This window comes from Alligator mississippiensis, chromosome 6, assembly GCF_030867095.1.
Source record: "Alligator mississippiensis isolate rAllMis1 chromosome 6, rAllMis1, whole genome shotgun sequence".
Taxonomy (NCBI): Eukaryota; Metazoa; Chordata; order Crocodylia; family Alligatoridae; genus Alligator; species Alligator mississippiensis.
Window position 1 is genome coordinate 14,234,260 of NC_081829.1, and position 24,997 is coordinate 14,259,256.

The 24,997-nt window shown below is 43.4% G+C and overlaps 1 protein-coding gene and 1 long non-coding RNA gene across 4 annotated transcripts in view; one reads left to right on the forward strand and one right to left on the reverse strand.

The window, feature by feature from the left end:
* The window catches only part of HIVEP3 (HIVEP zinc finger 3), a 512,034-nt gene that overhangs the window by 79,043 nt on the left and 407,994 nt on the right, over positions 1-24,997 (forward strand). The window lies entirely within an intron of this gene.
* On the reverse strand, positions 432-16,071 carry LOC109283539 (uncharacterized). Its single transcript, XR_002090738.2, has 3 exons — positions 16,002-16,071; positions 13,876-13,992; positions 432-517 (listed from the first exon to the last, which is right to left on the reverse strand). It is a non-coding gene; the product is annotated as an uncharacterized LOC109283539 (long non-coding RNA).

The window sequence follows — 24,997 nt, forward strand, 5'->3', positions numbered from 1 at the left end:
TAAGCTTGCAACTTGGTATTTTTTCAAGGGGAGAGGGAGACAGAGAGTGGTTTGCTACAGTTTATATGACCTAGTTAAGAAAAATATCAGGTTGCCTCAGGCAGGTAATTAATTTGTACATACTTCCTCCTGCCTGTAGCCTGTTGCAGAGAATATTAGCTGTACACAGGTAAAATTGCTCGGCTCCCACTTCACAGGAAGTCAAGCCGGATTTGCAGCTGTCTTTTGGTAGGTTAGTAACTAGAATTTTTGTCTGAAAAAAGGCAGTAAGGCTACAAAAGGACCCCACATCATATTTTTTGTGAGCTTTTAAAAATTGACTTGGAATGACAGAAAGCTTTCTCTCTCGTTTCCTCTTTGACAGCAGAACTAAGTCAGCCTTATTTTTACTGTGATCCAAATACTGGTTTGTGAGCTGAAGTCCTCCCTTGGAAAAACAGCTGTAGCATGGGCAAAATGGGCTTCTCCGTGGTGTCCAAAATGCACGATGGCCCCAATTTACAGGGATCAGTCACATCTAGGAAGAAGACAGGAGTTAAGTATCTATTCAGTTCTTGTCTTCTAAGCTGTGACATTCAACAGTGAAAGCAGTTCTGGCAGCAGTTTCTGTCACTGAGGAAAAAAATATTAGGACCCACTTCACTGGTGTCATTTCATGCTCTTATCTTAGTCCTGCCCGAAACCCTGAATGCTTAGTCTGAAACTGGATGTTGGCTGCATATTTAAAAACATCAAACTTTGTGACTATAGGATCAAACAGCAGAGGTAGGAAGGCAGCTTACTGGCACATGACACTGTTTTTAATGAATTTCTCAACAGTAAATGAAAATTGTTTTTGGCCTAGGAATCAAAACCCAGTACAACACAATTGGTGGAAAACAGTTTCTTTTTACTTGAACCTCAGTTATCTGAAACTCATTTCCCAAACAGTCCAATGTCTTTGATACCCTGCAATTCCCACATCTCTGCAAATCCTGAGTTCTCCAGCTGTATTCAGCATGCCCTTCCAAACAGCAACAATAGCCCCCATGAAAATTGTTTTACCATGTTATGGACCAAGTGAAAATTCCCAACTGGTAGATTCAAATTTTGACCTCCTCGCTGACTTCTGATTTGGTTACATGTTGCACTTTGAGCTGCTCAAATGTTGAGGGATGCTAGCACTAGTTTGAGTTTGCAGCAGTCATACCTTAAGGCTAAAAACCTTTTCTGACTGTCCCCCACCTCCATAGCTGTGACTTGCCACTAGACAGCTGGAGCTTTGGGGCCTAACTAGGACCTACAGGCATATGTAGATGAAACAGGGGCCCTAAATTAAAGTGGTGAGTTTTAAAAAACACCGCTTCAATTTAGAGCTGATTAAACCTCCATGTTGTGCACACACCCTGCTGACTTACCTGCCTCTCTGGTGGGGAGGGGAGGATGAGCTGCTGGCAGGTGGAGCAGTCCCTGGGATGCAGGGGTGGGCAGTGCTTCCCTCCACAGCAGCTGCACCCCCCACCCAGGTGGCACCCACCCACAGGCACTTGGCTCAGGCAATTCTGGGGGGGCACCACAGCTGTGGAGGGAAGCACTGGGCCCCCGTGCAGCTCAGGCAGGCAGGGTTGGGTGGGGGAAGATCAGGCTCACCACTTTTCTGGGGTGGAGCTGCTTTCCTGGGCTGCTGCTAGGTTGTCTGCAGGGCTTCCTGCAGGGCCATGGAGCTGCACAGAGCCTGATGCTTTGTTCCATGGCTGTAGAGGCAGCAGAGTTTTAGTTTGCTACAGCCCAAGTCCTTTAAGGTGCATTACACCACCAAATTTCCTACAGCAGCTGGAATTAATGTGCAATACACTGCTGAGGTGTGCAAACACTGACACCATTAAAGCAGTGCAAAAGCATGTTGCCCACTTGAAAGTGTTGTGCAAACGCGCCTCTCGTTTCGTCTACACATGGCCTACAGCTGTGAGTTGCCACTACAGGGATGATGAACAAGGAGGACAAGCTTTTACCAGTGCTGTAGGTGGGGGTGTATGAGAGATGAGTTGGGGGGCATGAAGCTAGGGGGCAGAGAGTTAATGGGATTGGGGTGGGTAATAAAATAGGAGCTGGAAAGGAAATGGGGGTGGGGGAAGGGTGGTAAAATGAAGGAGGTCAGCAGCTGAAGATCAAAGTAAAAAGAAGGAAAAAAATTCAAAAGAGAAAATAAAGAAGATCTCATGTTTTAATAAATTCAGATTTGGAATTGGGGTGTGGGAGTGCTGGTTGTGCTTCCTGGGGTGGCTGGGAGGTGGGAGCAGTGAGGGAAGGCACTTTTGGTAGAGCAATTGCCTCTACCCTGGGAAGGAAGCATAATCTCATGGGGACCTCATCTTCCTTGCTACCTTGTTGCCCTTCCACCCTGCTAAACCCCACTCCTGGACCCCTCTGTGCCCAGCAGCTGGCATAGCATGTATTCTGCAGGCTGTTTGCATGGAAGGACCCTGGGGGGAGGTGTGGCAGGGGTCACATCCCCAGTGGCATTGGCTTGGTGCCAGAACTGCCCACTGGGCAGCAGAATTCAGGGGATGGAAAGTTTGTCCACATAGAACAGAAGAGAAGGGGAGGAGGGACTGCATCCTGGGATGCTGGAGGTCTGCAACTTGAGCAGCTCATCTGTGGAGAGTGGCATAGCTTTAAGCCACCTAAAGCATGCTTCTAACTAGTTTCAGGTGTTAATGTGTGGACAATCTAAGGATTAAGAGCTCCAGGAGCTTCCTAAAACTAGTATGTAACAAGGCCCTTAGTTATCATGAGCACATCTTGTCTTCAGTGGCTTCTGAGCTATTCATCCTATTGTTCCTATTGTGAATAGGAATAATGTTTTGATGGGAGCTCTGACAGTTTGTTAAAAATGGAAACATACTTAATGAGCGAGTATTGTGGAAATTTTGGCAGGTTTGTTTTTGGAGAAAGTAAATGTTCTTGCAAATTTCTTAGGAACAATCTCCTCTTTAGCAGAGAGAGAAAAGTGAATGGCTAAGTCAGGGAAAGGAGTGGAACTGAGCCCAAATAAGCAAGCTGGTGGAGAGTAATTGTGAAGGGTTGTGCTGACCAAAAACAGGTTGTTTGCCTGGTTGTGTGGAAACTACACACAACCTGATAATGTCTGGGGCAGCTGGGAAAGTAAACTCCCATGGTGGTTATTTATAGATTCATAAACAGTAATGTACAGTCCAAAATAAATATAAAAATTAACAAAAAACCCAAAATAGAAATGTCTTCCAAGTCATTATTCTGCATGCACACACATGTATGTCCTATGCTGTCTTCGTAACCCTGTCCAAGAAGTCTAGTAGTGACCCTAGTAGAGACATTTGTTATACATTTCAATCTATTGCCTCAGCTTCTGTGTCTCTTTTGGAAAAGGGAAGAATTTTGTGCAACTGTTTCTTTGCTGAAGTGGCATAAGAGGATGAGTTTTCATTTATCCTCAGTTTCCTGTGTCAGAAGTACTGAATAACCGTTTGTGATGAAATCACTGAAAAAGGGCAATGGGAATAAGAATGTCATCGATGTGTAATCAGTAGAAAATGGAAAGCACAGTAAAAGTTTAGAGATGAAAAAAGAACTATTAGGTCATCCTTTGCCCCCCACCAAGGTTGGTGTCCCTGCAGCTTAAGTTCAAATATTTTGTCCTGTTTGGTTTTAAGTGATTCACAGAATGGAGTTTCCACTGTTGCTCTTTGGAAATTAATTAATATATCTCACTACCTGATATTCAGCCCACATTTTCCTGTTTTAATTTAATTTTGTAAACCTGGGGGCATAGAGCCCATGGATATGAATTTTTTTAAGGTATGCACCTTAAAAATACCACAGTGAAGAGGAGAGCAGTACTAACTGCTTAGGTACAATGTTTAGCAAAGTTAGCACTTAACTGTGAATAAAAATTACTACCCCAACCCAATTCTAAATCGTGCTCTTCCCTTTTCAGTGTGTATAGTCTTTAGATACTTGGAGATATGTATCTTTAAAGGCAGTGTAGCTATGGCCTGACACCAAAACTCCCATCAAAGTTAGTGAGAACTGAAGGGGCTCATTCCCCTGGTGGGATTGATCCCTTGAGCCATGCTGCTTAATGTCAAAATTAGAAGTACCAGCTGTTGGTGGAAAAGCAGGAATCAACCCAATTCTGTCTGATTCTGATGTACATATTTATTGGGTTGGAGGTGAGGGGCTGTTGAAAGGGGAAGACTAATATTTATTTTCTGACTGTGCATTTAAATCATTGCAAGCTTGGATCTCAGTGAAAATGTGATTATTTTTCTTGGCCTTCTTAATTTTGGTTAAGTTCTGGATACGCACATTACCTCTCCCTGTGCAAAACTCTTGGAAATGGTAATGGACTTAAATAATGCACTGGAGGGGCCAACTAGCGAATAGAGGTGTAAGAAGCAATTTTAGTGCCCTGGGCAAAGATGCTAGAGGGGGGGGGACGAGGAGGAGTACCTAGAGAGAGAGCATTGCCTGACCCTGGAGATTCAAAGCAGAGGTGTAACTAGTAGGTTTTGTCCTGGGCCAGCAAGAAATAGTTACTTCTGCAGGGGGAGGTGTTGGCACAGTCAGGTGATACGTGGTGAATGTCACAGCTGCCAGCTTTATGAACCTGCTTTCACCCTCTGCTGCAGCTGCTACCACTGCCAATTACTGTCCATAGCAGTGACTTGAAATGCTGAAAGCAGCAGTAAGAAAAGTGGATGTGGGGATGTCAAGGGTCTCTGCACCCAGCCAAATTAACAGCTTGGCTGGTGGCCACACCAGCAGCAGCATCTCTCCAAGTAGAGAGGGGGGGCTCCTGCCCCAGCTTCTCATGACCAAAGCTTCAAGCCCTAATAACTCCCTTCCAGGAGCCCTCTTAGCAGCTCAGGCTCATACCCCACTCACCCCCACATGGTTTTCACTGCCGACTCAAAGACCCTGAATATTAATGCTACAAAGTGGGTTTCCCAAGGGCTGCTATTCTGGCACCCCCTCTAAATTCACACCTGGGTCTCATGTCTCACGTCTCACTCCCCAACCCCCAGTCGCACTGCTGTGAGTGGGTAATGGTGAGGTCAGGCAAAGGCATGTTTCACACTGCTTCCCTGCATGGCACCAAACCAGGAAGAACCAACCCCATTAGAGAGGAGTCATTAAAGAAAGGAGGATCCAGGTGGGAGAGAATGGAAGAAAAGAAGAGAGGTAACAGAAGAGCGTACCAAGGGAAGGGAAAAGAAGAGAAAAGAAGCACTGTGCAGTAAACAGCTAGGATGCACAAGAAAACTGGAGGGCAGAGACTTCACCGACTGGAGAGGAGATGAGGTATTAAAGAAAGTATAGCAGGTAAACAACCAATTCCTTTAAATAGAGCTACTCAAAATGTTACTTTCTATTGGGCGGTCCCAAACTTTTGAATATATCACTATCTTCAAAAATATGGAAGGAAATTCCCCTACCACATCCAGAGATGGAAATTAGACCCTGCAGAGACAAGCATTCTTGGCTAAGATTGTTTTGGCTCATTCATGAATATTATTTGCATTTAGCTCATAATTTCCTCTCTTAAACCAGCTTCTCTGGCCTCAGCATTGTTTATGTTGTTCTGCCTTGAATTATCCCAGTTTGCTGATGCTTTTCGGATACTGTGATGATTAGGAGTGCACTTTGTGTTTTTAAATGTTAATATGTCACAGCCACTTACAACCTGCTTTGCGCTACTTAGAAATGATAGTACTTGTGCTGCACTGGCTACATCCGTGAAATCAGTTCTCAGAAGATTATCTCACCTAGAGTTTCTTTCCTCTCATTTCATTCTGCACTTCCAAAATTCATCTCAATTGCTTTTCTGTACCTCAATGCTTAACAGCATTGCCGGTCTCCAGCATTAAAATAATCGCTAGTCAGATCCCCTTGAATCATGACGTTACCTCGAAAAGCATCAGCTTTTAAATAATAATAAATTTTGGAAACTTATGACTTGCCTTATGTTTTTACAACACTTAGGGTAGAAGTTTTCAGGCTTTTCTCCTCTCCCAGTGAAACCTGAAATTCTCACATAATCACAGGACTCTAGTACCTGCGCTGCCAAGAAAACATGTAATATTGGGATAGTCATGGTAAAATCTTGAGGGTTTGCACCATTAATTTAAAAACTAAAATTAATTGTCTCTTTATAAATGTGGGGGTCTGTGTGAAACCCAGAGGAAGATATTTGGTGATAGTATATTTTAGCATGACATCTAAATGACTCATTAATGTGACCTCTTTCCATTGTATTCAATGATGCTCACCTGTCAGGATTTTACCTCTGTCTTCTGGAAATATTGGTAGAGCTGAGGGTCGGTCTGATAGTTTATAGTAAATTCAAAATTACAGTTTGGGATATCTGACAGTGTACAAAGTAGCTTTGCTTTCAAATGTAGCTGAGAACTTCTGGGTCTTTTATGCAGGCTTCTTGGAGAGGGGATAATGAGTCAGGAAAGCCTCTGAGAGAGACTTTTGGCCTGGGTTTATATATATGTCTGTTCTTCACTATCTTGCATGTAGTGTTGCCATGTATGCTGCTGCCCTGTGAATAAAGAGCATGGGCTTTCTGGTCCGGTAGGGCAGAATCTTATTTCACCGTGTGCAGTATCAAAGATGGAAGTTATTGTAGCAGAAAAGAGAGTGACCTTCCTCGGGAATGTGTCTCTAGGGGGTCAGGCCCTGGCAAGGGTATCAGCTGGGATGGCACTGGTCAGGGGCTGTACAAATTCAGTATTTCTTTCCCCAGAGTGACTCCTGCCCACAGGCCCTCCAACAAAGATGTAAAGCTGCTTCTCTCTGAAGGAATCCTAAGAAAGGCAATGACATTGTTCCTTCAAAAGGACTTCTCGCTGGGTGGCAGTGAATTTTTTCCTGGTGCCAGGAGAGGGTGACTGACATTGCTATGCCAGCTCTCATGAACATGGTACAAGACACATTACAGTTGAGATGTGTTTGCTCACCTTGTTTTCTCTTTTTGCTAGTGGACAATGATGGAGGGGAGGAAAAACACATTATTTTGCCTATAAAGCATTCTTTCCTATGGCTTTCTGCACTATTCTTTTATTCGGGAAAGGGAAGAGACCCAATGAGGGGCATATTAGGGCCCATACAGAATGCTTTGATAAACACACCGGGGGGGGAAAAAAAGCTCACTGTAACATGTTTGTTTCCTTTTTTTCTTATTCTTCTGTTTCACATGACAGGTAAAGCAGTTCAGATGAGTTAAAATGAACTCCCAGTGAACTGTGTGCGTAGGCTCCACTGAATTGCCTATTTTATTCAAATCCTTATGACTAAAAAGAAATATGCTCTGTTGAAGTGCTGAGAGGGACAGGAGCACAGAGATTATTGCAGTTGATTTTCCCATAACTTGCCCAGACCAGGGCAGAATTGCAAGCTGGGCTGGGCTATTAGACAGCAAAAATGAACTTTTTTAGTAAATCAACAAAAGGAATACTTTGCTGCTAGGAAAATATCTCTATCTATCATAATTTTTCATGGGAATTTTTTCAGGAAAGCATAAAGGAGACGAAGTATTTAGAGCTACGCTGGGATTAAAAATATGAGGTGCTCGCTTTGGGAATTGTCCTAATACAACCCAACTCCAAAGCAGTTTGGCCTAGAACAGTCATTCACAACTTGTTTAGACTCCCGACGCTCTTCAGACAATGCCAGCTCTTAGAGTGCTCTCATGTTTTGTCTGTGGAAAAATAATTGTACAATGCTTCTGTTGCAAAGAACTCAGACCACAAGAGGTCAGAACGTTTTTGACCCTATGGATTCCTATTTCAAATCTCCAAGTTTATCTTGTGAGTCATCTTTAGGTGTTTGTTCACCTAAACAGTGTTTATATTGCATGGTATCACACAACCCTGAGAAGGGTCTCATAGAAGTCCAGGGTGACATGGCACCCTGGTTGAGAATGATTGGGCTAGAAACTTCAGCTGGCTTTGGTGAGGACTGTACCTTTAACCAGTGTTGTGACAACTGACAAGAAAGTTAGTTATCAAAGGCTCTGTTTATATTGCGAACATCACGGCGCACTGACTGTGAAAAGCTTGTATCAGTCTGATGAACACTTCCTAAATGCTTTACTATAGTGCAGTATTTAGGAAGCACACATGGCCTCTGCAGCCTTTGTAACAACTGTCCAGAAGGTAAGTCACTGTAGTGCCAGTCCCTAGGCCTGGAAATTTGCATTAAGCTTTCTTACAAGTGCTCCAAAAGTTATATAGTATAGTAGATTAAACACAGGGTTGGGAGCCAGGAGGTCCCAAAATATATTTCCCTCCTCTATATGACTAAATAACTTTAGTAATTATCTGTATTTTGTATAATGAAAAATTAAACAGTATCTATAAAAACATCACGGCATTCCTATGTAGTACAATAGGAACATACTAATTATACTGACCACATTATAAGATATAGAAACTAATGCCCATAATAGCAAACTCTGGGAATTTCAAAAGTTACTTATGATTTTGTGTGTGTCAGTCTCTGAGTACCCAAAAATTACACACCAATGGGCTTGATCTTCAGGCTTTCCGGTTTGGGCAGCCAAAAACTGAGGTGTCTTTAATGTGTCCCTTAACCTGTTTTCAACGTTCATCAACGATTTGCATTCGGGTATTAAGAGTGAACTGGCAAAGTTCACTGATGACATCAAACTATGGGGGAGCATGGTCACGCTCCAGGACAGGCTGGCACTACAGGCTGACCTAGAACAGCTTGCAAGGTGAGTGGACCTCAACCTGATGTTAAAACAGAGAAATGTAAAGTGCTCCATTTGGGGAGAAATAGTCCACAACACACTTACAGTCTCAGCAGTACTATGCTTGCTAGCACCACATCTGAACGAGACCTGGGTGATGCACAACAAAATGAACACGAGCCACCGATGCAATGTTGTAGGTGGCAGAGCTAATCAAACACTGGCATGCATCTATCGAGGCATCTTGAGCAAGGCTAAGGATGTCATCCTCCATTTCTACTTGGCCTTGGTGAGTCCACAGCTGGAGTACTGCATCCAGTTCTGGGTGTCACACTTCAGAAAGGATGTGGAGAAGCTCAGGAGAGTCCAAAGGAGGGCCACACACATGAGTAGAGGCCTAGAGATCAGGTAATACGAGGAGAGGCTGAAAGACTTGGGACTGTTCAGCCTGGAGAAGAGAAGTTTCAGAGAGGACTTGTTGGCAGCCTACAAGTATATCAAGGATGTAAATTAGGGCCTGGGGGAGCATCTGTTCACAAAAGCCCCACAGGGGAGGACAAGAAATAATGGGCACAAGCTGATTGAGGATTGCTTCAGGCTAGACAAAAGGAAGAACTTTATAAGTTGAGTACTGAGGGTTTGGAACAGGCTCCTCCCAAAAAGTGGTACAGTCACCCACCCTGGCGATCTTCAAAAACTTCTTGATGCCCATCTTGCTGGAGTCATCTGATCCCAGCAGTCTTTCCTGCCCAAGTGTAGGGAAGCTGGACCCAATGATCTGTAAGGTCCCTTCCAGCCCCTAACAACTACAGAACTATGAAACCTCTGTGTTTTGCTTTAAATATCTGCACACAATGCAGATAATGTGACTCAACTACCTTCCACTTTCCACCTATGGGCATCGTTTAATTCTGCATGATTTCAGATTTCATGTATAGTCACTATCTCAGTTTATATATGATGAAATGCTGAGATGCATACTGCCTTCCTGGTAGCCACTTAATTTCACTGGACTGTGTGTCATGGAGATGACATGGATCCATTTCACAGAAGTTCCTGGAGAAATAACTAACTAATTTGTATGGTGGTTTGTAAACAGAAAATGCTGTTTTTAAAGAGCTCATGGTTAGTTCCTTGTGAAAAGCATGATGTTGATTTTGTCAAAACTAAGACAATCCATCTGGAATTTCTCAGAGGTGGGGCCATTAAATAGTTATGCAAGTGACTGCACGGCATGGTGCCTGTTACCTAAAGTAGGGTCTCTTAGGATTTGCATGGTATGGGCTTATGCTTTGGAGTCAATACTTGCTGATGGTATAGATTTAGACAGCAAATGGGCTTATAAGAGTGGATCCTTCTCAGAAGGGGATTTTATTTCTGAGAGTTCGGTTAATGAGAGGTGGCAGTCTAAATACAATTGGATAATTGAAGATTTAATACTTTGGGGAAAACTGTTTATATCACTTACAGATCAATATCATCTTGAACTATTAAATCAAACTAGTTTTATTTTCCTAACCTTGTAAGGCTGGAGAGCTTGGACAAGTGTTACTTGATCTTCATTTACTAAAGTCCAAGAAATCCTTGTGGTTCACAGTGTCTGGTGCTGCAATGCATAACATCATGCTATATGTGTGAAATCATTGAATTAGTTGGCATTCCTATTACGTTTTCATGTGACCATAAACTTTACTTCACAGAGGAAAATGCAATACCTGTAGATGTATTTTCGAATGAACTAGGGAATAAAACTCTCTGCTTACTTGCACTGAAAATTCTCCCCTCCCCCAGTATGTCTCATCCTAGATCTGAGAGAACATCCTCTAGAGCAGGGATGTCAAACTCCCTTGGCTTCCTCAGGTCAGATCCAGAGCATGGGGCTTCTCACAGGCCAAATCTGGACCCACCTCTGGAGCTGCAGTGAGTGATTGCAGTAGTGGGCTGAGCAATGTCTGGGAGCTATGAGGGTTAAGCATCTGATGAGTTAAGCTGCTGCTGATGAAATCTTATGCATCTCTGATTTAGTTAGTTTATAAGGTACAATGCTACCCTGCCTTCTACTTGACTTCAGGCATATACAGCTAATTATATTTCCATGTTGGGGGTTAATACAGCCTTCAGTTGCCCTATTGACATGCAACCCCAACAGGACTTTGTATGCCAGAATTTGGCTTTGGGCCCTACCTTTGTTCAATCTACCCCACAGTTCCTGGCCCTTGTGGCTAGGGACAGACATTCAAAAAGCCTGAGCCTGAATTGAGTCAATCTTTGCAAGTTAGTCTAACCTGGCTAGGATAAGTCAGTTTTGTAACCAAACGGATATCGCATAAGTGTAGGCGCATGCCTGCAGTGGCTCAGGCTAGAAACCAAAGGGTGCTAGAGCAGGCCTCCCTCCCTTTGCACAGGGCTGAGCTGAGCTGAGGAGGGCATGGCCAAACCCCGGCAGGATGCTGTGATTAGCGAAGGGTCCCCCACTCCCCTTGATAACAGAGCATTTATCAGCTCTGCTAACAGCATTTAACACCCCATCAGAAAACAAAGCCTCACTCATTACAAGCTCTTTTTAAACAGCTTTTTTCTAAAGGAAGGAATGCAGGAACATTACCATCTGAGCTGTTGATTACCTCCAAAAAGCCCTAAGCGGTGGCCAAATCTCTGAATCTGAGTCGATCAGAGGACCCTTTAATCTCTCCAAATCAAATCAGAACTTTCTGAATCAATTCAGAAAGATTTGGAGATTCGGACATAGACATAGCTTTAAACATTTCTTTTTCTATGCACCTTGAGGTAGCATGCATGGCTCATGATTGCTGCAATGCTGGGGCATGTAGAGTGTCCCACAGAAGTGAGGGGGGGGCCTGCACTCCTGTGGGAGCTCCATGCACCCCAGCATCACAGCGATCACGAGCTACCTCAAGGTATGTAGAAAAAACTTTTAAAGTTGTGTCTATGTTTGAATCGCTGCTTCTCCAAATCAGCATCGAAGTTTCAGATTTGGCTTTGGCCTAATTGAATCAGGGACAGTGTGGCAGGGCACTGTTGGTGCCTGCCACTTTAAGGTCTGAGCCAGCAGACCTTACTGTGCCTGCAAGTCTCTGCCAGAGCTCTGGCCAGGGAGTGGAGGGGAGGGGCAAGTCCTGCTGTGGAGCAGAGAGCCCTACCCAGTCCAAAGAGCATGCTGGGATGCTGGGGGTGTCTTGTTTAGCTTAAACCAGCAAAGGGTCTGGGACAGACATTGCATAACTGATTTTGGATCAGACCAGATTAAGTCTGATATTACATTTGACCAGGTTTATCTCAAACCAATTTCAGCCATTTTCAAGCTGGTTTATGTGCACTGAACATCTGTTCTGTTACAGGTTAACCAGTTTCTAATCACTTAAACCAGCTTGTGTAATGTCTGTCCCTACCCTGTAGGAGCCATTACAGGCCAGATGATGTGGCTCCAGGGGCTCTATCTTTGACATTTCTGCTTTAGAGTCACTAGTATGGCTTTTCCAAGAGCTCAGGCATTTCTTTAGCACTACGCTAAGTTTGTCGATTTTTTTCAAAACATGGTAGAAAGTTTGAGGGGCAAAATCAGGAAGTGAGAATCACAAAAATTCCCTTAATTTTAAAGCCCACCAAACTTCCACTAAATAGGGACAACTTTGAAAATCAATGGACCTAGGTGGGACTCAAATATTAACATTAATTTGAGGCTTCTAGGCCCCTAGTTAGTGCTAATGTGAAGAGGCCTTGTATATCTGTTGCAATGGATTAAAAGACATTATGGTTACAAGGTTAAATATTCTAGGAATGCCAGAATTAATGCTTACAGCCTTCATTCTGTTTCTCTCAGTAGTGTGATGCTGGATTCGGGGTTCAGTTCCTGACTGTGAGAGACGAGTATGGTCTTGAAATTAGAACAGTGGTTGTAGTTAGCACAGATTTGGCACATTAATTTCAAAAGGCTCTGTATCTCGGCTAGCTAGGTTCTATTTATGGTTCTGCCTGAATTGAGCAGAGAGAAGTAGTTAGCCATATTAGTCTGAAGTCAGGAAGAAACCAGTGCAGATTTGTACCTTATACACCAGCTAAATAAAAAAATGCATACATTTTCATAAGCAGCAGCTTAATGCTGCTTACAAACGCTTATGCAGCTTTGGTTTAGTTAGTCTATAAGGTGCAAATCTGCCGTGCCTTCTGTCTACCTGAAATGACTTGCAAAGTCCTAAGATGCTTTATTACTAAATAGGTGAATAATAGTTTAGTTGCCTCTTAGGATTAGAAGAGGTTATGGTCAATAATGAGCACTGGAAAGAGTGCAGAAGTAGCGAGAAAATAGAGAATATAACAGTGGGTGGTTTTCAGCAGCCTGAGTTTAAAAAAGAAACAACCAACCAACCAAAAAAACCCAAACTGAGGACATTGTCCCACAAGAGGATGAGAGGGGAGAAAGTTTATTACTCGGAGCCTGCTCCTGCCCTGCATGGCACATCTTAAAGATTCATACCACCCTTCCCTGTCCAGGTGAGGAATACTGAATTAAATGATTGCATAGTTTTGCAGTCACTGCAGAAGTAAAACAGTTTTAATTTCTGAAGTCATTCTCTTTATTCCATAACAACTTAGTACAGTACAATCAACATCTGAACCCAGTGGGACATTTTGCTGCTATTCCTAGTAACATTCTCTGTAGTCCTTTTAACTGTCCTGATTTGGGGGGGGGACTTTTAATAATGGAATATAAGCAGTTTCTACAAAATTAAAAAATATGATAATGCATTTATCTCTTGATATACATTTGAGTTTTGGGGGCATTTGAGGATAACAAGGGACAGCAATTGATCTGGAGCAAAGTTGTACCATCTGGCTCAGGAATTTGCAGATTGTGTTATGCCTTCCTAGTCAGTTTTCTCTGTTACTACCAACACACTCAGTTTTAACTTTAAAGTAGAAAATTACCAGTATAGCTGAAAAAAATAATGCTTAAAATCCATGGTGGTTTCATTATAGCTACACATTAGTAATACCCTAAAACTGCTAATTGCAAACCTCTGCTTTTAACAGCCTTTAATGCATGTTTAGTATTTTTATGAATCCTTAAAAGATTTTTTTTTCTAATGTTTTATGGCAGAAATGACTCGTCTCACCTGACATGAATAGCAAGAAGCCTGCTCAGTCTTTTCCAGCTCCTTTACTTTTGATTTCAGAATGCATCATTTGTCTGCTGTGGGTAAAGCCAAAGCCTCAACTTCCTTTCAATTACTCTGTGAGAATAAAAAAAAAAAAATAGGTGGGGTGTGATAGGGTGGGGAAAGAATATGTTACGGCCATACTGTGCTCAGTATAGTCATTTGGATTATAAAATATGATTGAGGTTTTTGAACTTCAGTTTTAAGGCCATTTCTGATAAATATTAATACATTCCCCACAAATGTTAATCTGCCATGAGAGTAAGAGGATGTCTCCTGCCAAGCTAGTCTGCCTCTCCCTTCCCCAACAACTCAAGCTTCTTCCAGTCCCAAAGGGTTTTTTTTCCTTCTACTTGTTCCCCCGCCCCCAGCTTTTAATTGTACCTTCCTAAGTGGCATACAATTAAAACCAAAAATCATATCATAATGCAAAATGCATCATTACCTTTCAACACCAGACTTCCTATGAGATAAGCCTTTCTGATCATCAACATGGAGAATACCGCAGCCTTTATCATAATAACCTATTTCCTGCTTTTTTTTTCCCCACCCAAACATCTTAAAAAATCCTGGAAGAACAATGTTTTTCAAACAGAATCAGTATGATCACAATAATGGGCTGTGTTGCGTCGAGCTGGAGAGTGGATTCCAGAGTCAGGAATTCTACCCAAATACCTTACCTGATTAAATGAATGGGCTTGAGTACCCTATCTCATTTTTAAAGTTGCAATATCATGGAATAAAAGAAGTAATCTGCAAGTAAATGGGTGCATCTACACGTGCAATTAATACAAAGCAAAACACTCCAGCACTTATTATGCATTAGTTTATTGCTCCTGGGCATGTTGTTTGAACACGTGCCTGGGACCACAACATGTTGAGCCAGGTCAGAGCATCCACAGGGCTCAGCCTACCAACCTGGGGTGCTCACTCCGCAGCTCAATGTGCTGCAGAGGGGCTGGCTGGGACATGAGGATGCCCCAGGGTAGGGTTAGTCAGCAGTCTACATGTGTGTATTTACAAGCACTATCCTGCTGCACAATTAATTAGTTTACTCCAGTCTAATAAGGGTTGTAGACATGTAATCCTTACTACAGAGCTAATTAGTCTACTCTTCAGTAAGCGTCTTATGTAGATGCACCCAAGTGAGATATGGCGTCAGATCCAAGAAGGGGCATCGGTACCTAAACAAGACCTAAGTGTTCTACAAGCACCTAATTTAAACATTATAATCTGCAAAATACCTGCTCAGAAGCCTCAGTTTAACACACGCTGACTGGATCCGGCCCCTCTTAAAATGCAATTTAATAACCTTATTTTTAAAACATAACAAGAGGGGGAGGTACTACTGCCAGACTTTTAGAGGGTAGTCTAATGGTTTAGAATGGCTGGAGTACCATTGCAGTTGTGGTCACCCAGGAAATGTATGAGAGTTGAGGATATTTTTGTGATCTCTTTTATTGAACCAGCTTTATAGCTGGGACAAGCTTAATACCTGAAAGCTTGTCCAACAGCTCTTCCACTTACGTGGTTCTGACAATAAAAGAGACTTAAAATTCCTTGCCTCTCTAATAGTTTATGGACTCACACAGGAACTGGGAGATGAGGATTACTATATTTACTCAAATCCAAGATGGTTATGAATTTAAGAAGACTTCCTCAATAATTACATGCTATACATGAAAAATGTACAACTTTGTTACTATTTTCCATGTACAGCCTCTAATTATTGGAAGGTCATCTTAAATCCATCCCCCACACTAATGCAAGCAGTAGCAGGGGGACAGGCAGCTTGGGAGTCAAGTGGCCTGACCCCCCCTGCCCCTTGTCCCTGCTGCCTATCCCTCCTCCCAATATCACCCTGCCCCAGTACCTGCATGCCCCAGTGCATGCTCTGTCATGCCTGCAACCCCTTGTGGCTGCCCCCCTATCTGGGCCTCTCTGCTGCCTCCTCTCTGTGCTGCCTCTTCCCCCCAAAATTTTTGCCCCCTGCCACCTCTGCCACCTGCTACCCTGCTGCTGCCTTCTCAACCCCACCCACTGCCAGCCACTGAACCTCCCCCTGCCTCCTTGCTGCTGCTTACCCTCTGGCTCTGCTTCCTCTAGCCTGAAGCACAGTGCACATAGATGCTCTGGCCCCAGCCTGGCCATACAGCAGTGGTTGAGGCAGCAGCAGCTCCAGCTTTGGTTGCTGCATGGCTGGCCTGGGGCCAGAGCAAATATGTGCTTTGTGCCGTAGACTGTAACAGGGCCAGGGCCAGAGCCAGAAGATAAGCAGTGGGGAGGAGACGGAGATACAGAAGTGGTGGGGAGGTAGGCTGGGGGGTGGGTAGAAGCAGTGGGGGCCTCATGTGGGGGGCAGCGGTAGGGAAGGGAGGGCAGAGGCAGCTGTGGGGAAGGTGGTGGAGGAACAGAGACTATAGCAGGGGGAGAGACATCAAAAGGGAGGGAAGGGCAGGTATCTAGCAGCTGCACATCCAACCCTGATTCCAGGTCAGGACAAAAGTTGCAGCATTCACCTACCTCCCTACCATGCTTGTACTCAAGTTCAAGACAGAGAGCCTAAGATGTGTCTGTAGATGCGTGGGGAGGTTGTTCCTATGTGCTGTAATTGGAGCATGTTGGAGCAGACTCAATCAAGTCTGCTGGAGCATGCTAAGTAGTGCAATCCAGCAACCTCTGTATCTCATGTATCAGTGTCCCCACACTTCCAAATGGTGGCGGGGGCACTTTAACTAAAGCTTGTTAAAGATTAAGTTAAAGCGCCCTTGCCAGTATTTTGAAACACAGGGGCGCTGATACATGAGATGCTGTGGGTGTTTTAATTAAGAAAGCCACTCTAATTGAAGTGCTCCCATGTGTAAAACCATCCAAGGTGCCTAAGCTCTAGAGAGGGGAGGGAGTCCAGATGCACCATAGTGTTTAGCATTTTCCTGTTGACGACCTCAAGTTGGCTGCCCATTCAGCATGCAGGTTTGGATATCACCTCTGAGGCATTTAACTTTCACCATTCATAGCTGGGCATCTAGCCTTGTCTCCATGGAGCAGGTGCCTAAATGTTAGGTGTATTGTAGCACATTATGTATAGGTGCTTAAATTTTTTGTTGGATCTAGCCCCAATTACAGGGCCACAAGCATCTCTCAGGAGCATTGGCCACGCTTAGGGAGTGCATGTGGGTGCATGTGCACGCCCTGAGCATGGTGGTGCATCCCTTGTGGGTGGCACCTGCCTCTGACAGATGCATGGCTGTGCATTTCTAAAGGATGGTATTTTGGTTAGTTTAACTTATTTAAGTTTTTTGCTGCCATTTGCTAATTTTTTCCCCATAAATGCTTCCTAATTATTCCTGGCTCTTCAAAATGTTGCCCTTTGTTGACATAGGCTGTTTTGGAGAGAAATGTTATTTGGAATATTCATAACAAGTCTGTCACTAATTATCACTTTACAAATGTGCTATCGCGTATATGCATGCAATTTTCTGAAAAGGCACATATGCTGTGAAATGGTGATTTGAATGCAGTCTCTCTAGTTGTACACCACTGGGATTTGTTCATATATTTTAAAGAGAGAAATTAGAAACTGTATTGAGAAAAGCAGAAAAGTTTTGTAAGTTATCTCATTCAATTACTATTTCATGTGATATGGTTAGCTTGGCTACAGATTCTAGTGACTTTGGTAGAGAAACAAAAATAGTCTTTTATTTTAATATTTAATGCCTTTCTGCAATATGATGTAGTAAATCTTGTATCATTCATTCTGCCTCGCCTTGCCCCCCCCCCCCCCCCCACACACACCTTCCTCCCAGCAATGCATTATATTGGTAGAATTTGAAAAGTTTGGGTGGCACTTATAAGCCTGAGGTCTAAGTTTATTTGGCCAGGCAGAAAATCCCTGGGATAACATCCCTACACATTTTTATGACATCTGACCTATAACCATTTAAAAAAGTAATTAGAATTCAAACGAATAAACATATTGAGTTATACAGTCTCATAAAATTATTTGGTATTCAAAGAGTAAGCACTTCAAACTTTGAGGAGGAGATGCTGTATTTTTATGCATAACAATGAAATATAATCCCTGCTTTTAAGTGCAAAATTCAATTCAACCTTAAGGCATAAGTGGTTGCTTTTTAACACTATTACTACTACTCCTTTTACATATTAATATACCAACTGAAACATCCTTTTTTTTTTTAACAGATAAGGTGGCTAACTGCACTAAGTTGTGGCTAAGTGTCTTATTATGGAGAATATTTAGGTAATAGATATTCATCAACTAAATTCACTGGGACTACTCTAATGAGTAAGTGTCATTGCATGTAATGGTTGCTGAATTGGACCTCAAGGAATAGTCCGTTTGTGGAGTAGGAAGTTCTATGCCTGATGTAACAGTAAGCACCAGGCATAAGCAGCAGGCCATGACCAATGTATGAGACAAAGATGTAGATTTTCAGTCTACACGTGCAAATGCTCCAGGGTGGGTTTACTCTAGAGTAATTTACTTTTAGAGTAAATTCACTCCAGGCAGGTGTCTACACGTGCAGGGATGTGAAAACAAATTTGCTGCTCATGGCAGCAGTCTGCTCCCACCCCCACCGGCCCTGTACCAGCCTCCTGCAGCAGCCAGGGAGAGCTCTAGGCTCCCCCTGGGTGCTAGCCCAAGGGGTGGCAGACAGCACAGAGCCAGGAGGCAGCTGTCTCCTGCTGGGGACTGGGAGATTGTTTCCTGCCCCCAGAAGCTGCCTGCTGCTGGGGCAGGCTCCACCACTGAGAGCTCCTGGCCCTGGCTCCCCTACTGGAAGGAGGGGGCTTAGGAAGAGCTGCTGGGGAGAGTTCAGCCTGGAGAAGAGAAGACTTGGAGGGGAATTGGTGGCAGCCTATAAGTATATAAGGGGCACACATCAGGGCCTGGGGGAGCATCTGTTCACCCCAGGAGAAGACAAGGAATAATGATCATAAATTGCTAAAGGATTGCTTTAGATTGAACATATGGAAAATCTTCTTTATGGTTCAAGTGTCCAGGGTCTGGAACGGACTCCCCCCAGAGGTGGTACAATCATCTACTCTGTAAATCTTCAAAAAAACATCTGGACGCTCACCTTGCTGGGGTCATCTGATGCCAGCAGTCTTTCCTGCCCAAGCTCAGGGGGTCTGGGCCTGATGATCTCATGAGGTCCCTTCCAATCGCTAGCATCTATGAATCTAAATGCATCTTTGCTTTGATGTTATATGCCATTGGATTGGTAGCTGTAATCTGGGATGAACCTTGCTGAATGGTGTTGTATTGAATATCACTTTTCTATTACAAAGAATAAATACTGATTCAGAAATCAGATTATTCCAGGTAAGGCATTGAGATGCATAGATATAGAGATGCTGCCCAAATGGTGGGAGCTGCAAAATAGAGGTGCTAATGGTGCCGAGAGCATACAGAGGGACAGAACAGAGGCAAGTGCCAGATGAGAGGAGTAGGGAGAGGGCAGTTCTGTCAAGTTAGTGGGAGCAGTTTCCTGGAGGACTTTAAAACCAAGAAGTATAGTTCTGAATTGGGCTCTGAAATAGATGGGGAGCAAGTGGAAGTGGCTGGGGATGAAAGGACGATCTTTTTTCCGCTGGTCAAGAGTGAATTTTGTGTTGATGGATTCTACTTTCCTGTTGCTCTTCAAAATTATCCTGATAGCATTTTAATTGTAGGTTTCCAAGAAAGAGCAGATAGATGGGAGAAGCTTTGTTAAAAAGGACAGAAATTCTTATACGGTGAGCAACTTCCAGTTGCTTCCTTCCCTTTGCTCTCTGCGCATGTTAGAACCACCAGAAGTTTTAAATCTAGAAAGTGAAGATACGAGTAACATTTAACAGAGCTGTCTTACAAAAGGACCATCTGAACTACTATTGGTATAGTTATTTACACTTCTTGGAGGATTACAGGAAGCTGGCTATATTTAATAGTTTCAGAGAGTGTCTCTAGATTTCATTTATGTATTTCTTTATTTGGTTCTTTGAATTGGGAACTCCATGATCTTTATGGACCCTTAACTCTAGATGACCTGGGCAGAAAGAGGCTCTTTCATTCAATAGAATACCAAAGTCAGAGCCATCTTCTCTGAAAATACTTGGTAGATTGGCTTGAAAGTGCCTCTGGAAGGGTAGTTAGTGAAAGCACAAAGGTACATTGTTTAGTGGTTAGCACAGGGAGTGAGCGTCGGGCTTTATTCAGTACTGCCACTAGCTTCTTGGGCAAGTCATTTAGATCCATATTTTCAAGGGTGTCTACAGATGCGAAGAAGCTCCTAGAGGAATTTTTAAGTGCCCAGGCAAGTTAGCTGCCTAACTTGCTTAGAGACTTTTGAAAATCCCATTTTGTGGCTATTTGCATTCTTAGGAGTCCAGAGTATCTTTGAATAGCAACTGTATCAATATCAGAAGACACTGATATAAACTGTTACCGTGTAACTATTACATCTGTGTGCTTCTGTAGTGGTACCAGTAGGTAAAACCTGTTTCTTTCTGTGTTAGTTACAGGGATTTAGCTCGCTGCATGGCTGCCTGATCTTACAGATGGAAAACTTGTATTGTAACTGTTGATGTGACCTTCCCAAAGTCAGTTCCCCATCACCCTTTTAAAGCAGTTAAGTTCAATTTGTCCAAAGCTGAAGCCTTACAGTGTGTGTTGAGCTCCAGATATTGGAATTGCTGTAGACATTGTTCTAAAGCAGTGTTTGAGAACCTCTTTGTTGTCCTAGGGATTTTCTTGACTTTGTGCGGTGGGCACTGTGAGCTATGAGACAATGAGTGGAGGGTGAGTGTGTTTTAGATGGAATAGTTTATGGGGTTTAGAAGGTCTTGTGGGACTTAACTTCACGGTAGTGGATTATTGCACTCAAACTAGCCTGTACTGTGAATCAACATGTGAGCTACACACGGATTGGATTAGCAGCTGATGAATTGTAAGCCTAGTTGATGCATTATTAGCCTAAGCATCAGCCTCATTTAAACTTTGACTCATTCTCCAATAAGCTGGCTAGCTGGCAGAAGCTGAAAGCTCCACTTTACTTGAGTCGTAATTTTTTTGCATGGATGGCAGGCAGAAGCTAGCTGCAAAACTCAAGTCCTGCCTTGAGCCAACAATGCTGTAAAAGCAAGCCCTTAGTGCTGGACATTATTAAAAATCATGCTTTACAGATCTGTGTGCCTATCTTTTTTTTATCATTCATCCATGTTTCTTGCATACTGTTTACATGCATGTTTCTTTCATTATTATATATTTTCCATTTTTCCAGAGCTATGGATGAGCACATTTAACCAAAACAAATAAATAAAACCAACCTTAAAAGGAGTTAGACATAACAGTTCTGGGAGGTGTTTAGTCATGCAGCATGAACATATCAGATGAATAATTAGGGAGATGTAGAGCATAATAGCTGTCATTTTACATAGCTCCTTTATCCTCTCAGTGCCCTGGGGATATGCTAGCCTGCGTCGAGGGAGTGCACTGCACAAAGCATATGAAGAAGGGGCAAAGTGGAAAGCTCCCCAATGCTCTATGTTGACCCTGCTACCTCAGCATAGTCCCTCACTAGCATTGAGCAGAGAATGCCTCATACATGCTTTTCTCTCAGGCTTTGTACTGTGGACAGCAGGAAAGGGAGTGCCAGAATAATTGGGATTTCAATTGTGTAACTTTTCCATGTATTTAATAATTAGTGAGGAAACAAATCAGATGATCATTTTCTTCATCTCTTTTGGGGGTATTAATGAAAATAGGAGCTGTGTCAAGGAGTTCTTGGTTTGGCTGGAGGGAGGAATCAAAAGCCTGGTCATTACAATCCTACTAGGAGTTATAGCTAAAGGAGGGGTGGGGTGTGGAGAGGGTATTAGACTGATGCTGGAGGACTGGAGCCAGACTGAAGAAAGCTCTAAGTTCCATTAAAATAGGCAATATGTCCAGAAAAGCTTGTCATAGTTTGTGTACTCTGGTTAAATGCAGGCATTATCACTTGAGTTGTATGTGCCTAGTGTTTGCAACAGCATTTTAAAACCTGTAACATGAGTGACCTACATTCAGCATTTTGGAATACTGCCCAAAAGTGCAAAATATAATAACTAGTAAGGTACCAGTATTTTCCCTCTCTCTTTGCTAGAATGATTAGTGGGTGTGAAATGTCTTACAAGTTTTAAATATCATTTGGGTTTATATCATTGGGGTTTGGTTGTATTTTCATCCCAGGAAGGCAGCTTCCTTTTCTTTCCGTCTTTAACCAAACCAAACCAAACCAAACCGCTCTAATATCTTCTATATAATATTACAGCTCTTCTAGTTGTGATGTTAGTTAGGCCTCGACATTTTGTTTTCAGAGGCTGGGGACAGAAATTACACCTTGCAGTATGACTACAGCGGAGTCACATCTTAAGCGGGGGTTAGATTCTAAAGTCGGCGCGTAAGGCGAAAATCGCGTATAGTCAAAATTACCGTGCCAGCGGTGACTGCCTCTGCCTCCAAAACCTCCCGCCGCTGCCATGGAGCCGTGCTTGGAGCTGTGTAGCCAGTGGCAGCGGTGCAGCGTGGGGTGGTGTTGGGGATGACTACGTGCCACCCGGCCACCACCATGCTGCTGCTGCTGCCCAGCGGCCGGCCACACAGCTTCGGGCACGGCTCCAGGTTGACGGCGGGAGGTTTTGGAAGCAGTGGCCATCACCGCTATAATGGGCCTCCAGGTAAGCAGCAGCACTGCTTGCAAACTTAAGCCCCTGCCCCGCCTCCCACCCCGCATATAGTTGAATTTGCGTAAGTTAAATGCGCATATGATGCGACTCCACTGTAATTAGAAACCAGTTCAAATTTGTAATACAACAGAAGTTCAGTGCACATAAACCACTTTCAAAACGGCTGAAATCCGTTTAAGATTAACCTGGATGGATGTAGTATCAGACGTAACTGATTTAGGTTAAATCAGTTTATTGAACGTCTGTCCCAGATTCCCTCCAGATTCAAATGAACTCACAGTCCCCGAGCATCCCAGGATGCTTTGCACCTCCCCCACAAACCCCTTCACAGGGTGGGTGTGCTAGCCTTGGTCCAAGCTGTCTGCTCCAGCCGAGCAGGGAGGTGTGCTCTAGCACTTCCCCGGCTTCTGGCCTGGGCCACTACAGATATGTGGCTGCATTTCTGGAATCAAAAGTGAATGTCTGTTCACTCACTTATCAGTTCAATCTGTGCAGCTTAGACTAACATGCAAAGATTGAATCGATTCAGCTTTGGGCTTTTTGACTGTCTGTATTTAGTTAGAGTGCTTCGCATTTTGCATCTGAAGCACTCTGAAAACAGTAACTGGATATGAAAACACCCTTCTAAGGTTTTTCACAACTTGGAAAGCCATATATAGCTGATTTTCATCAGTGGAGAGCAAATGATCAAAACTAGAAGGGAGGCCCAAGTGAACGGGCTTGCAGGGATCCAGGAACATGCTTGACCTAGTCCTGCCTAAGGCATTTTATGCCGGATTTATTAAAGAAACAAAATTATAGGTGTCATCAAGAGTGCACGGGACAGATGTCTCATGGAACTAGAGAATGAGCAGACGTACATGGATTGGTGTCCTAGTGACCACAGCATAATCTGGGACTACCTTTGTGTGAAATGCAAAAAGAAGTGGTTTACATTTTTCTCTTCTTTTTTGATTGCTATGTGTTGTTTTAGACCTTAGGCTCCCAGAATCATGGGCAAATAGGACTTTCTCAATCAGCTTGTCTTCATCTGTTCATTTTTTTTGCCCACTCACAATTTCAAGACTTATACTCATTCAGGTACATGTATATTCAGCTGCACACCTGCCAGGCCAAAGTGCAGCTTACTGAGTAGCCAGATAAATGCTTGCAGATCCACATTGCATGGATGCTTGTGGATCCACACTGCAGGCAGAATAGGATTGCAAACTATGTGTAAGTACAAAATCAGCAGTTATGTGGCTAGGTAAGTGCTGTTTGGGTACACACAGTGATATATTTTGTCACAAAAGTACCAAAAACACGATTGTCAGGAAAGAAACCTGAAAGCACTAAACGATTTTGTACAATTTTTTTAATTGTTTTCTAATTTGGAAAAAGTAATGAGATTAATGAGTCTATAAAAACATTAGGAATTATACATTTTCTATTTATTAAATTTGGCTGGAGCATCAGACTCAGAGAATAGTAATAAATGGCTTGATGTCTAGTTGGCAGCTGGTATCAAATGGAGTGCCCCAGGGGTTGGTCCTGGGGCTAGTTTTGTTCAATGTCTTCATCAACAACCTGGAAGATGGCTTAGAGTGCACCCTCAGCAAGTTTACAGATGATACCAAGCTGGGGAGAGCAGTAGATACGTTGGAGGATTCAGAGTGACTTAGACCAACTGGAGGATTGGGCCAAAAAAAATCTCATGAGGTTCAACAAGGACAAGTGCAAAGTCCTGCGCTTAGGGCAGAACAATCCCATGCACCAGTACAGGCTGGGGGCTGACTGGCTGGGCAGCAGCTCTGCAGAAAAGGACCTGGGGGTTTCAGTGGACAATTAGCTAAATATGAGCCAACAGTGTGCCCTTGTTGCCAAGAAGGCTAATGGCATACTGGGCTGCATTGGTAGGTGTGATGCCAGTAGGTCAAGGGAAGTGATTCTTCCCCTCTATTCAGTACTGGTGAGGCCACATCTGGAGTACTGTGTTCCTTTTAGCCCCCATACTACAAAGGAGTGGCAGAACAAGGAGCAATGATCTCAAGTTGCAGCAAGGGATATTTAGATTAGATATTAGGAAGAACTTTCTCACTAGGAGGCTAGTAAAACACTGGAGCAGGTTACACAGGCACGTGATGGAATTTCCATCATTGGAGGTTTTTAAGACCTGGCTAGACAAAGCTTTGGATGGGACGATCTAGTTGGAGATGGTCCTGCTTGGAGCAGAGGGTTGGACTAGATGATCTCCTGAGGTCCCTTCCAATCCTAACTTTCTGTGCTTCCTGGTCTGGTCTGGTGGCCTATAGCAGGCACCAGCCTTGTTGCTCTCCCCTCTGACCCTAACTCAGAGACTTTCCACAGGTCTTTT